The 23,028-nt window shown below is 42.8% G+C and overlaps 1 protein-coding gene across 2 annotated transcripts in view; it reads right to left on the bottom strand.

Moving 5' to 3' along the window:
• The window catches only part of LOC105679827 (fibroblast growth factor receptor homolog 1-like), a 31,889-nt gene extending 26,775 nt beyond the window's left edge, over positions 1-5,114 (bottom strand). Inside the window, exon 1 of one of the 2 annotated variants that reach the window (XM_012380104.2) lies at positions 3,998-5,114. The gene's annotated coding sequence lies outside the window, so the exon portion shown is untranslated. The remainder of the gene's footprint in view (positions 1-3,997) is intronic. The other variant, XM_012380099.2, reaches the window with a different exon arrangement.
• Between the last annotated feature and the right edge of the window lie 17,914 nt (positions 5,115-23,028).

The raw sequence follows: 23,028 nt of genomic DNA, 5'->3' as shown, positions 1-23,028 counted from the left end.
TCGTTCAGACTCGTTGGATTCGTGTGTGATTGCGGAGAAAACGGTCCAAACTTATTGTACTCGATGACAGAGATGATAAATATTTTTCTAAAAGCACAGATTAATAATTCACTGGATTTTTCCTGATGCAAGCATTTGAGAACGAACTTAAGGCGGAGATAAACTAGCGTGCGTGATTTATTATCTGGAATCGTGATTCCGCGTAGATGACGAGCTCAATCACGGTTCGTTCTTGTTAATAGAGAGTTGAGAGAGAGAGTTCTCGTAATACCGTATTTTGCTGATATCACCCCATGTTTGATGCAAGATAGTGCGAGGTACATGCGACTTCAACATTTATCTGACTTATTTTACTTAAAAAAAAAAACTACGCGTCTGACGCGTTGTTGTAGCGCGCGCAAGCGGGGTTTTTCTTCTTAGAATCCATTTCGAAGGCGGTGCCTGCTTTCGTAAATATATAAATATACGTGTGTGTGTCTGGCAGTTATTAATAAGGTTCGCGGCAACGCCGTTGTACAGTGGCCGTCGCAAATCTCGTAATGTCACGATGAGCGTCAACGTCGGAGATATATCGACGCGTTAAAAAATAATATTTATCATACTGACATAAATGAACACATGGTACGTAAAATTGTTCGTTATGATTTCTCTAAGATTCCTTCATTAAGAGCTTAAGATATCTTCAGAGATATTAAATATTAAATATCAAACGCGTTATGAAAATTAACAAAGAAACAGGCCGAGCGCTATTAATCTTTTCCCTTTTATTTCATTTCATATAACTATTAAAAATTAATAAGCAGCATTTTATATCAATAAGATTGAATCATTAATGTCAGCAATCACGATTTATGTACCGTATAAAAAGATTAATATCTCGTTTTTTGTGTTCAGGATTCATCGGCGATGGAGATTATTGGCAAGAAGACGGAATACGTGACGGATTTCTCGCGCTTCGACGTTCTTACGACGGATGACGTTGAAGGAGTCAGCGTTCTGTGACCGGTAAGTTCTTACTTGAAGTTTTCATCATCGCATGTAATTGGGCCTAGTCTCGTTGGCGATTATCGAGCGATTTAGCGGCGAGTTCTGTGTGCCAAGAATGACTGACTCTTAATATATCGTTAATTCGATCGCGCGATAAACAAGATACGTCGTGCGCCGCGTAAGAAAACTCGCCGAAGGACAGTCTGTATTCGTTTTGAGTTAAAAGTTTTACAATTGAGCGTAACTTGAGTAAAGATCGGCGAGTTGAGGGCTCGATTCGAAATAAAAATTCGCACTACAAAATAACATGACCGCTGGATCGCTTGGTGAAAAGAAATTGCGGTTTAATATCACTCGACGAGGAAAGGGAGCCACAATCACGGCGTGGCACGAAGAGCGTTCTTGAGCGACACTCGACTTCCATGACGAAGGGTGGAAAGAGCGAGAGGGAGGATTCCGCAGGATGGGACGGAGGTGGTTTATGTTGCGAAAGAAGGAGAGAAACGTTCATTATTCTATTCCGGCGGAGCGAGGCCGGCAATCTGGTCTTATAAAATAAACCACTCTAGAGCTCGCTCGCGGTCGGCGCGATGTGTCAAATAAATCGTAGCTCGGCTTCTTACGAGCTTACTTGCAACTTTAGTCCTGCCTTCTACCTTGATCGTCTTCATTCCCTCTCCCTCGCCGAATTTCTCGTCTCGCTCGCTTGCTCTCGTCTCGCATTCATCATATAAATCCTTCGCGGGTATCCTTTGACGCGTTTCTATGCACGAAGGAGCGAGCGGGAGAGGATCGAGAGGACGAAGGGTCGAGAAAACTGGCACACAATACGCCGCAGTGTACACATATTGCACGGATCGCGCTATTCGCGAACTCAGTTTGCGCTGAGAAAACGCTAGTCACGACTCCGGCTTTCGCGCGTTTAAAGTCACATCGACTCCACTAACGTCTCGGGAGAAATATTCGAGTGAACTTTCGGAATATTTTTAAGTCTCTCGAGTAACAAAATTTCTATAAATTAATTTAACGCTTGGAAATTGATCTCGCCGTTGTAGTTCAGTAGTCGGCGAGATAAACTTCCGCTCTTTCGTCTCGGAAAGAGATGTTAATTAGCAATTTCACGAGGGATAGCGTGGGTATCACCGGATGCAAGAAAGGCTTATGCGAGCCACGCGATCGCGGACAATATACGGGAGGAGGCAAAGAAACGCGCATGTAATTCATCTAGCGTGTATATTATCGTTCGCGCGGACCTGCTCGCTCGCGGCGTTTTGCTCGTGTAAACACCGGAAGCGAACACTGTTACTCGCTTTATGATTCGCTGAAGACAATCTCCCGCGGCACTTCCAGTCCATCGAGCCCGCGTCGGGCCGACCGCCGGTTTATAATTCACCAAAATCGTCGCGCTAAAAGTCACGATTATTTCTGTACTGCGTTTAAGGAGGAGTGAAAGTTCTCGCGCCGAGCACCGAAATTCGAGGCTTTTGTTTTGTCGGAGTCTTATTCTACGGTGGCGCCAATTTAGTCGAGCGGGGATTAAGCACTCCGAAGCACCGTTTCTTTATGAAATGTTTGGCGTGTCGTGGCCGAAAACGCGCGGTAAAAAAAAAACGTCACCAAGTTGCCAGCGATTTACTTCGGACGATATTCTCTAATTCACTGTCGAGAAAGAGCTCCGCGGAGAATTCGGAGACGCGCGTTTCTAAATCACTCCTTCTCTTTCTGTCGCACGCTTCGCGTTCCCTTTCTCGATCTGGAATTTGGATTAAAGAAGCTCGACTCGGTCGGGCCTCGACACGCGAGGGAAGAGATTAAGTAAAGCCGGAATAAATTACCTCTCCTTTCTCCCGCCTGCTAAATAAGCCGCCTGAACGAAGGATGTGTGTAGGGGGTAAACTTGGCTGCATCTCGTGCGCGTAAAGAACTCGTCGAATTAATCACTCTTTTCTTCAGACGGATGTGTTGTAGAGTAAATTTTTATTCGCCATTACAATTTAACCACACATTCGAAACGCGTCGGTCCTATCGCGGTGAGATCTCTCTCCGTTCCAAATTAATTAGTCGATCAATTAACCGATCGCCTTGCCGCACTTCTTAATTGTTACCTGCGCGCGCGCGCGCTCTCTCATTATCAATAGCAGCATGAAGAAAGACGTTAAAAACGAGGAGTAAAACGAAAACGAGAAAGAACGTTGATTAAATCGACGCTTTATTTTCAAGGTTTCGAGGCTGCTTAATTATTTAGTCAATGCCGTTTATCGCGATGGCTTTATTGTGCCGCGTTCACTCGATCGTATCTAAAATATTATCGGATCGGAATGTTTGCGTAGGATGAAAATTTTCCACTGGAAAGACATCGCGTTCGGTTCCGCGGTTGAGTCTGCGAGTCGCGATCGATCACATCGGGAAATAAATGGCACGAGTCCGCTTAATCGTCCGACGAGGCAATACCAATTAAAGTTGCATTCCCGAACGATGTCTTCCCCGCTCGCATACGCGCTCGACTGTGCGTACGCATGCCAGCAAAACCGTATCGATAGATCGTGCGCGTCATAGCTCCGTTCTCCGGCTGCTTCCCGGAGACGCGGATACATTTTCACGCATTTTCGTGCGAAATGCGGCTACAAGCATAATATATTCGAGCGTAATATATTCGTAGTTGTATCAGTCACATGTTTGTCATTGTTTACGATGTCAATTTATTTATTTTCAAGATGCTATATAAAGATCGGTTCTCTCGGTGTTATTTTAATATCACCGTCCAATTTATTTAACTAAACTGACTCATCTGTTCTCGTTCTGAGGAAGCGCAAATATTGGAACGAGTGAAGACTCGCTTAAATATATTGGTGTACAAAAATTATAGTAAATCGTAAGTCATGTGGTAATTTTCGCCCGACTGAGTGAGATACTCGTCCAATTCAGTTTTACGCGTCCCGACGACGGTGGTCCGCCCACGTTCGTCTCGCATCTTTATCTACAAGTACAGAGCAGCGGCCTGTGTACTCACCGTATTGCGATACTCGTGATCTCCTTTCCGAGAAAGCTTCCTTGACGGCGTCTCGAAAATTTCCCTCGCCTCTTTCTCGTGCTCCACTCCCTCCTCCGCTCCGCCTCTGGCGCTTCTGGCTTTTCTCAATCCGTCCTCTCAGAAACTCCGGTCCTTTCTCCCACCCCGCCGAGCACCGGCGCCGATTTCGCGAGCGATGCACGACAACAACACCGTGTGTATCGCGGAAGGGTTGAGAGGAGAAAAGGGGTGGCGAGAAGCGCGCTAGTCACTGCCGCGGAGATTCGCGTTCGCTGCGGAACGAACGAGAGCTGATTCACTGTGCACGCATTCCCGCTGTTATTTCAGGCCGACGCGTCGTTACAGATCCTCCTTCGCTTCTCTTTTCCACGCGCCTTCCATCCTCCCGTTTCCTTTCCCGTTTCTCCCGCGCCTTTTCCGCGACCGACTCCTTCGAAGTTCTCCTCCCGTCCGCGAACGCTTTTCTCGTTTCCACGAATTCTATCACCGTAACACGAAAGGTCCATCCAGACACCGGCGACTGTCCTCTTCTCGGAGCTGTCCCGGATTTGTCACTGCGCGAACGTCACCAGTTGCGCGAGTGAGCTGTCCGCGTTACAAAAAAATTATCTGACTCGCGTAGAATCGTGAGATCGATCGATGTGTGTGTGTGTGTGTGTGTTTTTTTTTCGCATATATATGCAAATCGGCTTGAAGCATGTGTCTGACCACTCGCGGTGCTCCTTGCGCTCTGCGACCACTACGATTTCTCTCGGTGCGTCGAGGTCGGCGGCGTCGCGACACTGACGGGACCGTATTACTACTACTCGCGGCAGCGGCACTACACCGAGGATGTGCACGAGGAAAGCTCGGGGCGAAGTGCCAGAAGAGCCGTCGCTTGAAATAACCGCTCGTCCACGCTCGTTCCCTCCGCAACCCCTCGTGGGTTAGTCCCTCGCCTCCCCACTACGACGGATGCCGCCGCCGAGTGCCGAGATCGTCGGCAAAACTCTAAACCCCACTACTGCTCCGACTGCGGCATCTCTCTCTCTCTCTCTCTCTCTCTTTTTCTCTCCCTCGCTCTCTTTCAAAGGCCGCATCTCCTCCGTGCCGCATCTCCTCTTCTCTCCTTTCCTCTCTCTCTCTCTCTCTCTCTCTCTCTCTCTCTCTCTCTCTCTTACTCCCACTTCCCCTGCCCCCCGCCGTTCGTCTTTGCATCGCCTAGCGTTGCCGCATCGCGCGGGCGCTGTACGCACACGTGCACGATGCAGTTTTCGCGCCATTCCGAGATGCGAAGGCAGGGATGGGATTTCTCTTGTTCTTCCTTCTTGTTATGCGTTTATAAATTTTCAGTAGTCTGTGCAACACGTTTGACTTGTTTCACGCTATTAAAAAGGACCAAAGAGATCTGAATTGTAGATAGATATTATAGGCAGGAAGAATCATTTGCTGTCGAACACATCCCGAAGTAGTAGGGTTCCAAACATTCGAAAGAATGCGCTTTGGGGAAAGGTTCTTCCCCGCTGTATCGAGACAATCGCGCGTGAAACCGCCACCTCGCAGGTAATTTTGACGCTCCGCGTCCGCCTCTCACTCCGGGCCGCCCTTATTTTTCTTGCGTCCCCTCGTGCCACTGTGCCCGGAACACATTTGGGACATGTGTTGCCCGAACGCCGACCACCTTTTCGTTTCCTTCGGGACACCCGACGCACCATGAACGGTGCGATGGTGGTGGAACGGTCGAGATTACCAGAGAGTCTTGTCTCTCTCTCTCTCTCTCTCTCTCTCTCTCGTTTCCTCTACCTTCGCGTCTCCCTTTTCCACCCTCTGGCGATGTCTGTCTCCGCCCGTTATTTATAGAAAGCCACGATGACTCGCCTAATCGTAACGACCTCACGGCACAGACCTCACGGATACCTACCTATTATTATCCGGTCGAATTAATGAAAGTCGCTCGTGGCTATCGTCAGTCGCACTAATTTATATTTGCTGAAGGGACGGCGCGTTGTGTGCTTCACTCGTTTGCTCCTAATGTATTTTTTTCTGATACACCGCTGACATATGCTTTTGCGCGGATCGCATATACTTTCCTCCGCTCATTCCGTGAATAAACGGGCTTTCGCGCGCAATACTTAATCGACGATGTCATTAATGAACCGTGCGCGCGCGCGCGCGCGCGCGTACTGCGAGGTAACTTGTCGCACCGAAGGCTCGTTCATCTCCCGTGCGAACGTCGTAACTCTCTCCATCGTGATTCATTGATTTATTTTTATAGTTTAATGCTAAGTGGTCGCGCGAGCGCGTCCGCGACGCGGCGCATACCTAAAGATTTATCTAGGACATGCTGAAAGTGAGGTCCTTTGTCGCGTCACGTACCTTCTAAATATAAATCTTTATGGTGCCCCGTAAAAACCGGGATCCCTTCCGACCCTTTTAGTCGCAACGGAATCACATATGTAAAGTTACTTTGCTCACCGCGGACTAAATCCCTCGTTTACGTAGGTACGTTTGTTTTTCCGCGAAAGAACCGTTCAGCGTGTAGCTTCACATCGCGTGCTTTTAAAATTCAACAAAATAGACGAGCGGTACTCTCGATAGATTTTGATCATAAGCTTTCGTGTAAGTATGCCGCCTATCGTCGTAAGATCGGTATTTCGATTTGCGTTTCTTTGCCTCGCTCGTGCGAGGACAGATCGTTATTCATGGCGGATTATTATCTGACTAATTAGTACGTGTCGGTAGATGGAAGTGGACGATAAGATGCTTTTCTCGCTGTCAAACTCGGCCTCGCGCTCGGCTCGCTGTCACTGATCGAAAACACCTTAAATCTTCTCACCATCGCCCGTCGGGCTTGAAAACGAACGCGAGAGAAACGAATTAACCGCTCGTACGTATAAATAGTCACCGGTAACGCGAGAAAGAAAGAGAGAGAGGGAGAGCGTGCGTCGCGCGCGACGGCGAACCGCACGCACGCGTCCGCGGAATGCGTATCGTGCACGGGTTGGTTATTAACTCGTGTACCGCAGAAGTACGGAGTCACGCCTGGCAAGTTGTAACCACAATTTATATCGCGGACTAACATTGGATAGCGTAGAAATAGCGTTCTTTTTATAATAAAATATTTTAAGTCGCTACACGTTTTTTTAGCCGCGCGAGAGAGAGAGAGACAGCGGTAGAAATTTGAACAAATTCCGTCGTTGGGAAGAATATTTTTGATTTACCGCGGAAAGAGAGCTTCTTCGGGCGAATGACACGGGACGAAGTACGAATTATGAGGCACGAAAAAGGTGCGAAGTCGCGCCAAGAGAGTGGTGAAACGAGCGCGGCTGACGGAATTATTATTCTCGTTTCTCGACCGTCTGTCCGATGTCTCCTTTTCTTGCAACTCTCGTAGCTTTCTCGTCGTTCTAGTAAGGTAGCTTGTTACAGTTCCACGTATGGTGACACCATCGGAAGCGTTTGTTTGTTCAAAACTCGGAGAAAATTTATATGCGAGATCACATGGCAATTGAAGCTCCAGCTAGAATTGTATGTTTTTTGAAAAATATACAATTATAACTCACATATTTGTTTTTAAATGTAAAGATAAAAAAATTTTATATGTAATTATTTTATATTATATCTGAATCGGCTTAAAAATAATTTTTTTCGAGATTTTAAAAGTTATTTAGATTGAAAAAATATTAATAAATTGTTCTTTAATTCCGTAAACCGGAAGTTTTTATAAAGTGTTGTTTTATTATCACAACACTGAGTTTTAAAAAAAATAATATTCTTTGAAATGCTAAAAATGCGATCCAGTATGCTAGATTCATACGCAATAAAGCTATCAGTCTTCGAAGGAATCATAAAAAGTGTGGAGACTCGGAAAGAGGGAAAATCTTTCGTCGCGGTGAGAGTTCTCTCGGTTGTCATCGTCAGAAAACCATGAATTGTCTCACGGCTCTTGCCGGGAGTAACTTCGTTATACGTTTTCTCTCTCTCTCTCTCTCTCTCTCTCTCAGAGTTTCTCCATTGATTTTTATTTTTTTAACGACAGACGGAAAGTTCGATAAAATATGATATCCGCCCTTTATTTATTATACATTTTATTAATTGGTTTCTGGGTGAAATATTTTTCTATAAAATACATCGCCAAAAATAATAACACGAAATGAAATGTTTCTTTATTTTACATTCTTTCGAAAAAGTGTGATTCAATGTTATAAAGGCAGAAAGAATGTAATGCGAGCAAGCGAGCGAGCGAACTCGGTTTCGACGGTAGCCAACGAGGAAATTGTAGCACGTCGTGTAAATTTAGAACATTGTTTTCCGGTCGAGTGAATTCCATTGTGAGTAATCACTTCCTAAATCCGGCTTTTGTAATCTGAACGATTTTCGCCCTGATAATTACGCAGAAATTTGCGCAATGCGGTGTACAGTACGTACAAAAATTACAATTCGTTATACAATGAAAATTTTTTTACGGATTGAGCAATCTTTATACTTGAAAGGGCAATTAGATTAATAAAGATAGATGTGCAATGATTCATCATGTGGACATTCGCGTGGCAGAAAGAACACAAAGTCGTGCGTAATCGTTTCTTCCGGTGCGTTTAGCACGGGACCGCGTTTATTATTAACTCTTTTGGATCGACACGTATATCTCTTTGAAGAGTGCGGCCTTCGGCAGTAGCAAAACAGACGAAACATCGGTTTCCGAGTATCGTTCTCGCGAAAAAGCTCCGCTTGCCGAACTCTTTTTAACGCCCCGCAAAAGTCACAATATTCACGGTGAATGAACGCAAAGACCAAAGCTGCATCGTCTTCTAAGAAGACTGTCAATATCCTTTCTTCTATAATTTATAAATATCTTTCAAATGTTCTTTTTAAAAGAATAACTTGCACACACAATGGCGCATATAAGCTGAATATTTCTTAAGAAAAATTATTCTATTAGTGCCGCGCACTTTTTTCTAAATTTTTAAAGAGCTGTAACGAATGAATGTTCCTTTTTAACCGCAAGCGTTGTTGCGTGAAATCGTTTCCTGTTCTTCGTCCGCGTGTAATGGACCAATACGAGTTCACACGCGTCTACTCCGTGCAGCTGTATGCGATGCACCTGAACGAGAGTGTCGATGGGAGGGAAATGGGATTGAACGGTGACAGGTCATTAACGGCGGACGACGGAGAGCTGCCAGAGGCAATAATGACTCTCGGCATTTTTCTGCCAACTCTGCTCGTATCTTACTGTATTTAATAATACGAGCAAGAATATAAATCGACGGATATTAATCGTGCACACAATCGAGCGTAATGTAGCACAAAGCTGCTTCCTGCGGGACATGTTGTACGAGCACGTTCGCGCTAGGCTTTTCCCATGGCGCTCGTGCGCGATGCCACCTGAAGGTAAACGACGCAGGTAGTACGCGGGCCGGTCATTAACGATGGAAGGAAGCAACGGGTACGGCCGGAAGCCACGCACGGAGATGTGACTTGCGAGGTGCGCGCGAGGTGCCTTCCATCGGCTTATGTCGTCGCCCGTCGACCAATAACTCGCGTCGACGACGGTCAACAACCGAAGATATCGAGGCGTCTATTCTCGTGCTCCGCTCGTTCATCGTGCGATGAACCAGGGTTTTGCGCCGTCAGAAAATATACGGAGCTAACCGGATAATATCGACGTGAATTTTAAATTCGGCACCCGCGGTGCGCTAATAATGAAACACTTTTCGCTTCCTTTCTCTCTCTCTTCCTGCGCGACTTGCCATGCGGAAACTGTACTAGAAATCATTAACGAAAACTTCCGGTCGAAGTGACCCCGAGATTTCTTTCGATAATTGTCTCGTCACGAGCACCGCGTACGAATTTTTCGTTCCAATATTTTATCTATTTTATCTTTTACTGGTATTTATTATTCGATTATTACAAGTTAATCGAATAAAGAAATTAGTGCGAGAAGAAAATGGATTTGTATAAAATAATATTCAAAGCTCTCGCGAAGAAAATATCCTCTTTCAGGATAACATTCTCATTTCTTGTTTTCTCATTATATACTCATTTTCTCTGAGTAACGACTTTTCAAGATGTTTCGTTCGATTTTCACGGAGTACGAGCATGGGATTTGGTGGGTGTGTCGAGACCTGCCGAAAAAGTTTCCCTATAAGAGTGTTTTCGGGAAAAAACGCACGCTGCATCAACGATCGCTGCTCCGAGTGTTCACCGGCCGGGCCGGAAAAAGTTTTCTCAGTGGGTTGTTCTTTCCAGAAATTCCGGAAGGATTTGAAAGAAATGTGAGGATAAAAAAAAACGCGATAGAAGTCGAAAACGGCGATTAATGGCGATTTTTGGACTTTAAAAGAAAGTTAGATGATATTGCAAAAATATTGCCAAGCAATTTTAACATATGTGAAACGAATGAATCAATATTGTTAATAGTCCTAAAAAAACTCACCGATTGGCTGTAACAATGATGGGATGTGACTATGAAAACACGTCGCTTGTCAGAGCGCTGTCATCGCTCGGATAGATAACATCGCGCCACTACGCTTTTACGTTTGCTCTAAAAGAATCGTATGTCTCGCAGGGAAGAGTCTCAAGGTTTCGCTCCGTATCGAATTCCTTCAAGTTATTGCGAAAATTGCTGCGAATGTTCTTTTTAATCCACAAACTTGTAAAAGATACAATCTACAATGTTTTTGCGTTCTTAATGACTCTCTCGAGAGTATAATTCCATCGTTCTGTGATAAATTAAGTAATGAATTTTTTAATGAGATTTCACGATTTCACGATAATCTCGGCGATGCATATTAGCCACCGGGGTTCATCCATTTATCTATGTCTAGTAGTGACTTTTAGACGGAAGAGTTCGAAGGGGCCAGTGAGTATACGAGGGCCTTCGATGTAATTACCACGTCACGGTCGGCGGCGCCCTTGCGAACGCACCTGCCCAACGAAACAGAAACCTCGGCTCGTAATAAACGCTACGCTGCGTCGCGTGCGCTCGCAATTACGCACGTGCGATCGCGTTATACGTTCACTTGTGTGCTGTACGAGCGGTGCAAGCTGCGGCGATTCAGGAGCCTCTCGAACCTCTCGGCGTCGAGTTACACGGCGTTTAACGTTATGTCAGATTTATTTTATTACACATGGCGAAATAAACGCGATCCGCAAGTGATGCAGAGGCGCGTCTAAATAACACCTCCCTGAATCTGTCAGTGTGCACATTTTTTTATTTTATTTCAGGACAAACTCAAAACAAACTCGAATCTTTTGCGAATTACATTTTACTGCCGGTTTTCTAACTGAATAGGATAATAAGGAGATGATCTCCGGTAAAAATAGTTACGCGCACGTCTAGATTTTTAAGTGAGAAAAGGTCTTAAAAGCGAACAAAGAAACGGCGAACCGGGTCACCGATTCGGAGCCATAAATGACCTTTTCAAGATAAAAGTTTAGTATTTTCAAGTGAAAAGAGGAGGCACCCTTCTTTCTTTCTGGAGCTCGCGAGCGAGGACGAGTCCTCGCAAATCCCTATTATTCGCATGGAGGACCGAAGACAAGAGAGAAGAAAAGATGTCTCCTTCCTTAAAAAAACCTGTTGATCGAGTCCGAAGACGAAGGCGATGTGTGGCTATGCTAGAAACTTGGGTTTTTTTCCGCGACAGTTATTTTAATGATTTTACCATGGTTCTAAGTTTGATAAAACTCACATCTCTCAAGCAGCTAAAATTGCGGACTTGAAGTTCGCGATGTGCAAATTTTATACGGTTTAATCGAAAGTTGTAGCGGCGATCAGCAGCGCGGCCTTCAGCATAATTATGCTCGAGAAATACTTAGGGGGGTTTATGCACGGGCGATAAAGTCGAATAATAATTTAGAAGTAAGTACCTCATTGACAGTAGGTAGTAGACACACGGCCGCTGCGTGAGCAACGCGATGATTATATACCGGTAGTGCGGCCGTAAATCAGCGGAATCACCGTCCACTGTTGGATCGCGCCGCGCCATTCCATCGACGTTCCGCGCGCCTTATTTGTAAGAAGCGCTCTCGCATCGTAACCTCCCGCGATTCCGCGATATTTCCCGCGCTCACGGCAATGAGCGGAATGTTACGAGAAACAATTTTCTTCGAAATTTTCGAGATATAGTGGGAAAGCGTTCTACGAATTCGCGTATGCAGCTGGATGCGCGAAGTTAACGCACGACTTTAAAAATTTTAAAGTTTTATAGAAAAATATTGATGTCTCTGACGAGTAATTAAATGAATTTGTTTTCTTGCGAAGAGAGAACAGCAGACGGGAAATAAGAGTCTGTGAATTATTGAAAATTGGCGCGTAATTGGTGCTGTAAACGAGTTTGCAACGGTGCAACCGCAAATTGCTAGTAAATTCTTTCTTTCTTCTACAATCCTGATCGTTCGTAATTCGATGCAACGATCCGGACCAATGCTTTCGCATCCTTCTATTTGGCCATCGACATTAGGAACGATTTAAATTCATGACGTTCGAAATTAAGGTCACCCCGGACGTTTCGCTCTCGCCCGACCACGTTTCCCTGTGCCATTACGGGATGCCCTACCGCTTCGTGAGAGCCCGTTCATAGGCGACTCATTGTATTCAAAGGTGTTCACCATTATAACTTTCGTCTCGCGATTGCGACGAAACAAACGTGCCCAGTCCTTAGGTTTTCGTCGTCCAAACAGTTTTCGACGCACCACTGTTCTTGTTTTCGGGTCTGCAAAGCTGGCACCCCAAAATGTGAAAACTTATAGCATTTGATTGTTTACAGTTGGATCATATTTCTCAACACCATTTTTTTTTGTCCTATTGCAAAGAAAAGTTATATAAAAATTAAAAAAATTTTTTTAATTAAAAAGTGACAAAATTTATCCAATTTTTTGTTTGTGTGTAATTTTTTGCAAAGTGGATTAACAATTATGAATTAATAAATATGGAAATTAGAAACAATCAAATGCCGCATAAGTTTTATAAAAATTCGCATTTTGGAGTGCCAATTTCACAGATTTCTTGTTCTCGCCTTATCTCATTCATTCGTTATCAAAATAAAAATATGTATGTTTGATACATAACTTTGTTTAATTTTTTGGTATTTTGCAATTGATTAGATTTTGAAAAAAATATGATATAGAGTTTCACGTTACAAAGAAAAAAAAATTATAATAAGAGAAAGAAAAGGGACATAGCCAATTCGGACAGGAAATAACATATAAAGGCGACTTAGTAAAAGTGTGTCTTTCTGCAAAAAATATAAAATATTATAATTTGCAATTGCTCATCATTAATTTTATAATTGTTCGCTACTAACAGTGTTTCGAAATTTACGTGTATTGATTTGAATAATACTCTTGGCGTGGCTTGAGGCTAAATATAATTTATCCTTGAAGGTTTCCTTGTCGATGTTTGCATCGACGATCCATAAATTAACAGCAGGATCGGCAGGATTCTCACGTCGGTTTCAATCCTATCGCATGTGAAGTAGAAATTCGGAGATTCGAAGAAAGGGTGGTAATCCCAAAATCAAGACTGTTGACGCAGTTCTCGCTTAGAATTCAGAATAAGCTTCGATACCCAACACGCTAATAATTTTTCCTTTCGATAGGAAAAAGTCGCTGACAATGACTGAATCATTTACAAAATTTTTAAACAATGCACTAAAATAGAAAAATCAATTAAATATATTTTACTAATTTTGTTGAAATAGTTGAATCCGTGCGACTTTTGCAGCTTGATAAAAGCAACTGTCGCTTGGAGAGAGAGAGCTGGCAATTGAGATGCATAATACGTTTTCACCTGTCGACAAACAGCAGCCATCTTTGCTTTTGATTGCCGAAACATGCCGCTAATCATTTATTCGTCGCGTACACGACGCCTTTTATCCACGTGCGTGAATCTTCGGGACAGGCCAAGCTTTCGAGGGACATACTAATGGTGATATTCCAGGAATGAGAATTTTTTAAGTAGGGATAGCGTTAATCGCACGATTACTATTAATCATTAATTATTCGTAAAAAATAATCCTCTTATTTGTCGCGTAATGTGGCAATAACGCGATATTACGGAGCGATTAATTGAGCTTTGTTGTCAAATCGTAATAACGACGAGTATTCAGGTCTTTTCATTTCCGTCTAAAGCTTTAATGCGGTTCAAACGGCATTTCTTGATTATGCAGTTTTTAATTTACACTTGAGAGTGATGCGTGTGTAGAAAACGCACGTTTTACGGTTGTTCTCAGATTTTCATACGAAGAAGGTAATCAAGGATGTGTCTTTCCTACATAGTGACTGCGGCAAAATGTTACACGGCGAGTTTTCTATTTCCTTTCGGTGTCGAACAACTTTCTTGACTCGTTACTTTGCAATGGGAATCGCAAAACGAGTATGTTTACATCGTTCCAGAAGTAGTGTAGACTGCATATTGCGATTCTACGCGCGGATTTTTGTCACATTGCCAGCGATAAAAACTTATTCTGCCACGACCAATTACGAACTAATTACGAGCGCGAAGCAAATTATTATTCTCGATTTTACACGTGTTCTGGATTTTACACATGTTCCCGATTTTACATTCGTGGCTTGAACGAGCTGACGTTTAACGCGGCACGCACTTTATCAGCGCGATTTTTGCGAGCGCATCTTATAAATAGCTCTGGAAATTATCGATTCGTAAGGGTGCACTCGCGTTGCGAAGTAACATACAAGCCGAGAGATGGAACGAATGAGATAAGTGAAAAAGACGTTCGCTCACTGATACTCCAATACAGTTCTACAACGTGCGAGAGCAATGTAATCGCAAGATGGCGTGGAATTTATATCCGTTCCGGTAATGCTGATCGTTCACCGAAACAATCATATTCTACTTTGCAATTTGAAAAATTGCTCACATTATACAACGGACGCTGTTATTTCCGTTCGGCGCGATGTATAATTACTTTGTTGCGCATAAGGGTTGCTGCATTTAACATCACGGATTCGTCATAGATCGAACGTATAAATAGCATTCGCGTCGCGTCTACACTTCATCAACATTATCGCCCTCGCGATCCTCGTAAAGTCACTCGTGACACATTTTACTAGCATTTTCAATCGTGTCTTCAAGCAGCATCGTAAATGACTTCCTTCCGTCGCGATTAACATAATTCCCCGCACCGTCTTATTCATTTTAATACGAGCACTTTCCATCAGCAGCGTGCGTAGCAGGTACATGCGTGTAGGAGAGAAACGTGATAAAAATCTGATTAACATGCGTCTTCGATTTGTCTTTCACTTCGACATAACACATCATTAAAATGATCTTTTATTAGTCGGATGCAAATAAATGATATTTGTTCATTTTATCTGATTTAATCGAATATAATTTCAGATATTTTGAATATTTTCTTTGCGCATAAATATATTTTTAATTCAATTTTAGGTATTTTATCGAGGTAAAAAAACGACGACGCAACCGCCACTTAAATAATTTCCCGTTAATAGTCGCCATTTCCGTTTATTCACCCTTCGTACCCTCTCGATAATAGCTTAATTACCATTCCACGTTTTCCCGAAGGGAAACAGCGCCAATATAAGATACATGAATAATACATACGAAGGGGGAGAGGAAACGAGTTGCAGCATCGAAATATCTATCAATACCCTCCGGTTATCAGTACAACTTTCTAAGACGATTGTATCGGTTAATTATTCTGTGATAACATCTAAATGATAACATCTAAGTGTAGCAAGATAACACTTTTCGACGCAATTGAACAATCATAAATCTGTGTTCCATGTGTGCATTTGATTCCCGGAATTTATGTGTTATGTTACTCGGTATCCCCCTCCCCCCCTCAGTATTCTCCCTCTCGCTGGTCGGAAACATAATTTTACCAGCTAAGACGATTTTCTAGCGCGCTGGCTAGAACATTCACCGGAACACCAGAATAAAGCGGCCGCGTTACATACATCGTGTTTCTTACGGAGGCGTACGCGGATCTAAGACGCGTGGAACTCCGACTAATATGGTGGAAATTACTGTTCGCCTCGTAAATCGATGCAACCCGCAATTTGCATCAGCGAGGCGCATCGCGAGGATCCATTATGTACCGTGACATTAATATACGGCACATTAAAGCCCGCCCCTACAAATCGCATTGCTCTGATTTACCGAGAAAGCGCTGTCAAGGATTTACATCTTGTCGCTTAGAATGCAGATTTTCATCTTGAAAATATCATGAATCCTGTCCACTTTGACGTTCTGTTTTTTTTTATTGCATGCTTATTAGCATATCAAAAACGGTGTTGTAAGAGATTAATTTTTTTTCCTTCTAATTTTTATAATTAAAATAATATAATGTGGTATTAATCTTAAGGTTTTTAATGAAATTAATTTGTGGATTACAAGGTCATTGCTGGATTTAAACATTAAGCACTCTTCTGTTTTTCATCGACATAAACGTTTCGATCGCAGTCGTGCGTGGACGCACATTGTGCTTTTTTTCAGTGTGTTTACAATATTATTCAGTTTTATAATTAAATTCGGTTTCTACAGATATTATTTCTTAATCTTGTTATCAAAGTCTAATGTCCTAAGTGTCGGCTGATGCTTCCAAAGCCAAAGTTCAAAAACGCAGAACTATCTTCTTTATATTAATTCAATTCTGCACTAAAAGTGATAAAATATCATATATTTAATATTTATGTTTGCAATATTAAATCTTCGCCGGCATATTATTTATAACTTATTTATATGTTCTACGTATAATGTACAATATTAAAAGTGTTATTTGAAATATAGTTATTAGCGAAAATTGGCTGTAATTGTGCATCTTGCAGCGACTAATTCGCACACCACTTATAAACCGATGTTATCTCGTAGCGCGAGAGTACACGGATCGTCGTTTGTTTTCTGATAAAACTAATTCTAGTAATAAGAGTAAATTATAATTCCCTGTTTTGCACTTTGATTATATCGGTATGGACAATGAGTTGAATTTTGTGTTTGTGATTTGCGCCGTTAAAAACTCGCGCGGAAGATTTTGATTAAATCGCGGCGAAATCGCAGAGTTACGGGAATACTGAATTCCCAAGAAGAGATTTTATTCACTTTCTCGATTCTTTTGTCTCTCCCCGGCACATCGCGAGTAATCTCGACGAATAGCTAGCTAGCTCCCTCCGGTCCTATTATTTATGCAGTCTACGTTGCCCGGCTTGCAACGTCGCTTGCACGACCGCTTGCTTACCCTTCGTAACGTGTACTTTATTCCTTCCAGATGCGCTCGCGCCGATAGCTACTGGCGATCCGCTCGTTTAACAGCGTAACAGCGAACAGCAGCGAGAACCCAAAGCCAGCGGTGAACGAGAGCCGAGCGAGAAGGAGAGAGAGAGCAAGCAAGGGTGGAAGCAAAGGGAAAAACAAAGCCAAGAAAGATGTATAGGAATGCGACAAAAATACTCCGCCGTTCTACGAGGGTGTTGTAAGAAGGTGAGTAATATATTTTCTGTCAAAATATTATCCCGCCAATAATCTTGCTCGCTCTTTCGATAATTCTTAAGCACTGAATCCATATTTTCCATCGAATCCGCGCTCTCGCTCTTTCGTTGTTTATTTATTTATTTATTTATTTATCGGTAGTTTTAAACGCGGAACTTTTGATACGCGCTTACTATCCGCGTGTAACGCTCGAGGCGTGACGGATGCGGGATCGGCACGCGTCGTTCCGCTTCTCAAAAAGCATGACGCGAAGAAAAAAAGAGAGCGACAAAGCAGGGCGAGGGCGGCAAAAACAGATTTACAAAAACGTTAGCAAAATGCGTTACGATGATGCGCCTTGCACTGAATGAATATGTAAAGAAGAGCGACGGAAATTTAAGATTCATTATATGGTTCGCAATTGACTGTCGATCGCAAAATAAACGTCGATCATATTGGAACCTGTCCTAAGTGCCGGTTTCGATTACGTTTTATTGAAATTATTCGATCGTTCTCCTTCCCATGCAACCTGCAGGGGACATTAAAATATTATGGCATCGGCTTGATTGCCGTAATTTAGGACGGAATTTTGTCAGTGATCGTCGCGTTAGTATGCCGTTCTGTTTCTTTTTACAAAACGTTAAAATTCTGCAAAAAGTCATAATAAGAAGGGACCGTGTGAAAGTGGCCGAAAAAAAAACGCATTAGGAGGAAGGAGAGTTGAGACAAAAAAGTAAATAGCACGGGTCGCGCGAAAACGAAGATGATAAGATGAAGACACATAAGAGAAGTTTTAAGAAAGAGTATACAGTAATTATAGTACGCGACACGCTTGTATTATTACAAATGCATCGATTTATAACGATCGATAGCACATTTCTTATTCGGGAATTATGTAGATCAGCGAAGGCTAATTCGTCGATTTTAGCGTCGCTAAGTAAATTGTAATTGAAATTCAAATCCACTTCTCGAGCGACAATTTAAGAAGGAAGGAAAGATAATACGAGCGCCATGAAGATTAGAAGGTGAACGCTGTTGACACGCGCTCAAACCGGTTTATTCCATAAGCATGACATATTCGTTTCGGTTTTCATCGGTAATATTTTGGTTTATATAAAAAGCATTTTATTTCGCATTTTATTTTATAAAAACTCATCAATTATTGAGATTTTTTATTTATTTTTAATAGCTTTTTTTATTTCCAGAATACTAGACTAAACAAATAATTCTGAAACGCTAGATTCACGCTGCGTCTCAATTCGTTTTGCGAGAATTTTGTTTGTTTTTTATCAGATTTTAAGAATTTTTTGTTGTAAATTCTGTCTTCTGAAGACTAAAAATATTAATTATAATTGAATACAATTTAATGATGATCTGGCTACAACAATCAAATCTGATGATTGCAATAATCAAATTAACGAAAAATTAACAAAATTAATATTAATTTCGGTCTTTATTAGGCCATTTTCAGTGCGATATATACAATCTTTTTATATATAAATACAAAAACATTTTGCATAATTGTCGTACAAATTAAAAATCGCTCGACAATAAATTCAGCACGACAATACATACATCGTCTGTTTTTTATCTCCTTTTTTTGTTAATTACAATTTAATAATTTTATTAAAAAACTTAAGTCAGAATTCTCAATACATAGTAAATTTCCATAAAAATACTTTAACACACGCCAAGTTTCGCAACAACGAAAGAAAGACGAAGCGATTCCTCAGCAAAAGTTATAGCATATAGTTTGTGAGACGAGTAAGAGCAGAGATTAAAAAGAGGGATTACTCGCGCCGCGATAAAGAAACGATCGGCCGGTGTGTATTACGAGAAGCGCGGGAGAGAAGCCGGCTACTAGGCAGGGCGGATCCGCCGACCGCCGAACGCTCGTAAAGCGTTAAATCGAATGGCCGGAGGGAATCGTAAAACCTCGCGGCTTCGGTAGCGAAAGATTAAATATAACTTTTTACGATGAGAACCGCGGGAGACCTGAAAGCGAGAGCCACGGGCTCGCGGGGACGCGTGTATCAGAACTCGGAACCATTTTGAGCGGCGCGCGCGAATGCGACATCGTTTTCGGAATCCAAAAGAATCGGCGGTCGGAAAAAAGAAAAAAAAAAGGATGCGATTTCGATGCGCAGTTTGCGCTAAAAGGACGAGAGCGCCTGTCGCGTTATTTACGAGCGGCGATTATGGTTTTCGTGACTATCGGAGGACGATAAAAAGTCGCACAAAGTCTCGGCAGGATCCTCGGGAATCTCCTCCAGGATCCCGGGTACAATATAGTTACAAAGAACGCGTATAAGAGTCTCGGAAGAATACTGACTGCGCGTGCGGCGATGTATGGATGTTAAACTCTCCCTCTCCTTTCTTCCACTGGATACGAGGATAGATAAACCGATAAGCTCCTTTATTAGCTACATGGCCGGACGTAAACAGTTTCATCGTGATAACGATGCTTCACGGCGATTTAGCTAGACCTACCTGCTGTGCCGCGGAGCAGCCTACGTGGAACTTAATTGTCCGAAATAATGTTATATAAGATAATTAATGCAAATTGGTATCAATTACAGCGCGCTGTAAGTACACAGCACTGTCGCAGAACAGATTAGATTACTCTATCTGCAGCGTTTTGTGCGCATCTTGTAACGCGGAGTGCGATAATATCGAAGTGGATAAACCAGCTGGAATCTCGCTCAATTTCATTTACGATTCGCGAAACCGCGGGACGAAGTTCCGTTCGCTCTTAACGATGATTGATCTAACTGGAGGATGGGTGCGCGCGCGACGACACGCACATTACGCCACCGAAATATGCCGTTCTTTTGACACGCGATATATATCACGGGGTGAAAAGGATAGCTCGGAGTGCTGCTCGCATCGTTGCGATTTACTCGAAGTGACGGACAGAAGAATCTCCCCCTCCGGTGCTTTTATTTGTTCGCGTGTGTTTTGCAGCGAGCTTGCGAAGCAGTCGCAGCTGCTTTGCGCGACTGCTTCTTCGCTTCGGATTTCGCATCGTATTTCGGGATGGAAATAAGCGCGTAACCCTCGGAATTTCTCGGCGCCGCGTAAACTTCTAAGTAAACAAACAATTACGCCGGCTCGGGTAATCGTCTATCGCACGAATCAGAGATGTACAGTAACAGATCGTTACTCAACCCAATACATTGCGCTTCGCAGCCTTAGGTCGAGAAATTTTTGTCTTCTGCAGGAATCTGACGTCTGATCATTATCCCACCGTGGTTTTTTTAACACTCGTCATTAAATCGACGATTGATGTCGGGCAATAAAATCATCAACGTGCTTAAAGTAATAACTAAGACATTTAGCTGTCGTAAAAGCACACTTCCCGCCGTGACCGCTTGGTGGTCGCTTTAAAAAGTCCGCACCGCGATTCGTAACACGTTCAAACAATACGTAATACGCGCAGCCCTCACCGGATGTGATCGATGCCACTACCGGAAGCGATGTACCTTTCTACCGCTTATACGCGCGTGTTCGGAGTGCAATATTTGGCAACAGTAGGGCGGCGGAGTCTTGCTAATTTTTGTTTCATGCTGCTCGAATGTAATGGTCGGAAATTTTACTTTATTTTTGAGAAAATAATGTTGTCTTATAAAATGTAATATCAAAAATATAAATTATATAGCACTGGTCTCAAGATTACAAACTAAGTAGAATAAATGAACTTCAAGGCTAATGCTTGATTTGAGTAAACATTTCTGTATTTCACTTTGTTTCATTGCAACGAACATCTCGGTCGCCGTTGTGACGCTCTCATCAATACATCTGACACAATATTATAGCAATCTATTAAATTGAAATCATAATTCTACATTAGTTGTCTATTACATTTGATCTATTAATTGTTTGTTACTATTTTAACGCTTACTTCGTTTTATCACCGTTTTATTACCGTCTACCTTCTTTGAAATACAGAAGAGTGCTTATTAAAACCAAGCATTGGCCTTGAAATCCATTTATTCCACACATTAATTTCGTTCGAAAATGTAATTTTAGTACTCCGCAGTCGCGATCGAAATTTCCGTGCGCAATTACGATTCAGTAAATTCACGATCTCACGAACGACCGGGCGCGTATTTATTCCAGCGCGAAATGACGTCAAAAAGCGTCGCGTGACGCGCGAGACGCGACTAAATAGCACGGGCGACATGTAGCGAGGAAGCGAACCAAACACAGAGATGTAATAATTTTCTTGACGATCATCGATGTCGAGACGACACGATAATTATACCACGAGGTCTTCCGAAAATTAATTTCGCGCATATCTCGTCGCGCGTAATAACTCGGACTTCTATTAACCGAACCGCTCGCGATTAACGCCAGCGACTTAATTACAGGTGTCGGGCTAATTAATCGACGTTGTCACGACTGTACTTTTTATATGCTGCGCGCGTCGAGCGGCCGGTCCGCCGATGCTCGTCGCCGAACGTCTTAATGGTAAACGAATAACAGTATTTTTCTTGCCCGTGCAGCCCTCGGCCCAAAGGAGAACAGTTACGCGACTCACCTATGGCGAGCTTAGCGGGATGCATCGCGAGTGATAATGATGGCGTTGGGGAAGCCACGAACGTGGCGTGCATCGAGCAAGAAGCGTGAACACCGCCGGCTCGGTGAGTCTTTCCGCAAATATTTTTTACGTTTTACGATTGCATTTGCATGCACTTTTATCGCGCGCTTTTATTTTATTTTTTTATACTTTAAAACTCAAAAGACTCTTTATCAAAATTTTCATGTTTTCGTATAGAAGCAAAATTATCTTGCGTGTCGAGATTATTTCGACAGTTGAATAATAATCAATTTCGAAACAAATTTACTCCGAAAATGTTGGTTTTTTTTTTGTTTTTCTCAATTTCGCGCAGTTGTTCATAAAATGCGAAGCGCGCTGGATATCCGGTAGTAGTCAATGAAAACTCGCCCATCTGTAAGGATTACACGGGAGTGCCCACAATGGCTACATTATAGTTATTGCCGTTAGTACGGACGCTGATGACAGCATTACCGTGATTGCCAGTTAACATAATGACCGTCGCTGACCAACGTCTACCAACGTGACACGTACATACGGACTTTCTGGGCACGAGGTTGACGACCCTTGACCCCATACAGACTAGATATGAGCGTTTCCTGAAAAGGAGAAACAATTGGCAATCGGCGCGCGACCGAATCCGACTTGATCGCATAGAGAATAGAATAATGCCCGCATCCAGTTTTGTCCTCTTGTGCGCGCCGATGCGCATCGAATGAGAAATTGCCGTCCGTAGGATTATCATTATTATATTTATATTATGATATTCAACGATATTCCGTCGCTTTAGTCTTTGATCTCCGTAAAATGCTATACGTCCCCACGCGTTATGTTCTGCTCAAAGTACTACAGCGGTGCGAATTACCTAGAGGAAATATTATTTACCGGAAAATTGCAAGGGGGTTCATTGTTAATAATTATGTTGTAAGGCTATTTAAAAATATGTACGGCAGCTAATAGATGGGCAACGCCGATAACGGTGTAAAATTGATAATTATTCTCGCCTCTCGACGATGCGTAATTATA

The sequence above is a fragment of the Linepithema humile genome, chromosome 1 (assembly GCF_040581485.1).
Source record: "Linepithema humile isolate Giens D197 chromosome 1, Lhum_UNIL_v1.0, whole genome shotgun sequence".
Taxonomy (NCBI): Eukaryota; Metazoa; Arthropoda; class Insecta; order Hymenoptera; family Formicidae; genus Linepithema; species Linepithema humile.
The sequence above is the reverse complement of the archived record's forward strand: the minus strand, read 5'-3'. Positions and strand labels throughout refer to the sequence as shown.